Here is a 3,432-nt window from a genome sequence, read left to right on the forward strand (position 1 = left end):
GAGGAAAATCTTTCCTCTGCTCTCTATCAATTCAGTACTCCCCACTTACCATAATTTAAAATAGTAAAAATGGAAAAAGAGAAAATAAATCATGGTGAAAAAACATGCAGAAAATTCACCGGATTTTTCTGACCATTTCAACCTACGTGAACTATTGGGGAAATACATGGACACCTCATTCCCACTGGTACTCAAAGTCTCTGGTTAGGCAATTCTGATGAAGACAAGGAACAAGATGAAAACGTGAGGAAGGTATCAATTGCAAGAAAATAATGGAGAAGAATCCATGCAAATTTCTTCTTTGAGATGTTGAAATTAATCGGCTTACTATAGTGCTGAGACTACTTTCCAAAAAGGCCACTCATATGTATACTAGAAATGAGGTAAGTATACCCCTCTTCATCGGGAATCCTAGAGTGGACATTTTGACATTGTCCATGAGTTGGTAGCTCAAGGCAGATATTCATGCAAGAATTCTGAATGGCTTGGCACCCCTGCACAGTGCGTATATGTGGAATAATACCAGAATGGATTCTTTCTTACTTCATCATGATGCAGATACCAATCCCCAAACTAAAGGCCTCTTGACCTCCTTAAATATTGTTTCTCGGGATAGAAATAGCAAAGATACGCTGTATCTCCTTCTGTTTAAACATGATTTCAAACCGGACTGAAGAACAACTTGGAAGAAACTGCATTTGATATTGCCAAAAGCATAAGTATGTATCACTAACTCTTTGAAGTTGTGGAAGGCTGTACAAATTGTTCTCCTATGTAGTCATGGTTTGGTTAAGTTTCTTAAATTTCAAAAGTGCCAGTCCATCCTTTCTGTCCCTACAAAATATTTTTATAATACAAAATAACAGCAAGATCTTAATTTAAAAATTTATGGATTCCATGTTATTCTTCCACGTGAATTGCCTGACTTTGATGACAAAATGTATTCAAGAGTTTTTTGTATGCATCTATAATGATTTCTGCAGAGTTTGTGATTTTTTTAATTTTATCTTATCTGTTGAAAGAATAGTATAGAAATTAAAGATATTCCTGGTGATTGTCTGAAAAAAGTATCTATGTTTGTATAAAGTCCATAATCTATTTCATTGTCTTCTAGATATAATACTTAAAGTCTACATTGTTTTATAATATATAGGTTCATTAATAAATGTGTCCTTTCAGATTACATTCCATATAGGAAAAGTTTAAGATTCCTTTTTCTTAAGTCTTTATATTATTTTATTTCTTTGGGATAAAAAGATAATGTTATCTAATTTCAAGTATTGTAAAGGTTATGCTATGTAAGGGCCTTTCGAAGGTGAAAGTTTAATACACTGATGTCAAACTAACCTTTAATTCTATGAATTACAGGTTTTGTTACACTTGTATTTTTGTAATCAACTTTTTAATAACTGTTTTTCATTGCATTTGAAGAATGAAAAATATGGAATAATTCACAAATTTTCATTCCATCCTTGTGCAAGTGCCATGTTAATGTCTGTATTGTTGTAATTTGTGTAGACCTGCTGCTGAAGCATGTAGTACCCTCTAAATTTAAGTAGTTAACGATGTAATCTTTATACAGGCATATATCCTTGGTTGCCTATTTGTAACAAGGAACCTTTATTGTTACTAAAAATGCTATTGATCTTATTTCTCTAAATTTCTATGTATAGTGGAAAAAACTTATATTGTTTGGTCGATTGCTCATATTTGCAATTTTTTGTCAATGACTATTTTGTCGTTTTCATTTTAAATTTGATCATATTTTGAAGCCTTTATAGCTAAGTTCAAAGGTAATGGCTTTTCAAGTACTTATTTATCAACTGAGTTAGCTTTGTGGAGCTAATGGATTCAAAGTAAGCCTTGCTTAAGAGCTACTTCTAAACTTCTGCAGCTTAAAATTTTCTAAATGAGGTCTCAGTGGTACAAATGTCTTTCTGTCCCTTCACCCTTCTTCCATGTAGGAACAGATCAACCAGAATATCTTACCTGACAGCATAGATTGTCTTACTGGAACAAAACTAATCTTAGTTACATGGGTTCATAGAGATATGAACACTTCAGACTTAATTCTTCAGAATAGAAGGTATTTTATCAAAATATAATTGTTTATTATTCCTATCATTTCAAAACTAGCTAAAGCCAAGAAGGTAAAAAAAATGTTCATATTCATGTTTACCTAATATCCTGGCCTGTCTACCATCCAACCAGGCAGGAACTTGCACTACTGACTTTCTATCACCAAATATTTCCATAACTCCTGGAAAAGTCCATATGTTTTTCCTCGATATTAGGCCTTAAATTGGTAATGTTTTAATCAAAGTGTTTCCTCTTGCCTCCAGGCTGTAAATTTACAAATGGTAAAGTTTTAGGTCTAACTCTACCAAAAACTGAGGTAGAGATAATGGAATAATACTTTAAAACAGAGTTGCCTTTGATGCCCTAACCACAACGGAACATTGCATAACAATTTCTTCTATTATATATACATACATATTTTATATTTATATGTGCTGATCTTAAATTTCACACAGTGAATCTTACTAGAATTCATTGGTAATTTGACAAATAAATTTAAAATTATTCCCATAAATAGATTGGAACATAAATAATTAGGTTTAGAATATATATTAGAATATAAAAAGTATCAATGCAATGTCTTCGGTATAAACTTGTGATACCTTCTAAGTGTTCTTGGTCTTCTGAATTCACATAGTAAAAAAAAAAAAGCAGTATTGTTTTTCCTCTAATCTAGAAGAGATTTTACACTGCTGATGTGTTTCTTGTGTTAACTCGCTAGTCCCAAAGTGTTTTTTTTCCATATTTCTGAAGCGTTCTTACTGATTATACCCAAATTTTTGCTGATATGATGCCTAAAAGCTATTATTCTTCTGCAGTACCCATGGGTATGAGGATATCAGGTCCCAGTTACCTGCATCATCAGATAACATGGGCAAGACTTCTCACCTTGGCCCATGCAACATGCTAAGAGAAAGTAATTGAAGACCCATCTCATTTTCTCATTTCCTATAATATTTCAGTGCCCCAATTCCTTGCAGGAATTAGCAGTAAACAATTGTGAAATGTAAGGCAACTTAAAATGAAAGATGAGATCACAAAATATGACAGAAAGTACTGTAGTTCAAACTTTCAATTTACAGATGACCAGCCCATATGAGTAAACAAAATCACAAATGTCACAAGATTATTTTTAATACCCCTCTCCTAATGATGAATGGAAGATTTCAGTCCAGCATAAGTAGGCCGAAAAATAATTCCTGAATGTTAGATCCATAATTGTTCTACCAAGGCTAGGAAATCTTGACTTGGAATTCAAATATAATTTCGAAAACCATTAATTGAGAAGACCCTTAGTACTTCAAAACACTGGTACTTCAGTAAAACTTGGTTCTGTATTCTAAAAATGTTGTC

The 3,432-nt window shown here is 32.6% G+C and overlaps 1 pseudogene; it reads right to left on the minus strand.

Moving 5' to 3' along the window:
- Positions 1–1,435: 1,435 nt before the first annotated feature.
- Positions 1,436–1,535, minus strand: LOC138808731 (U6 spliceosomal RNA; annotated as a pseudogene).
- Positions 1,536–3,432: the final 1,897 nt, after the last annotated feature.

This window comes from Dipodomys merriami, unplaced genomic scaffold (assembly GCF_024711535.1).
Source record: "Dipodomys merriami isolate MVZ:Mamm:240054 unplaced genomic scaffold, mDipMer1.0.p SCAF_471, whole genome shotgun sequence".
Taxonomy (NCBI): Eukaryota; Metazoa; Chordata; class Mammalia; order Rodentia; family Heteromyidae; genus Dipodomys; species Dipodomys merriami.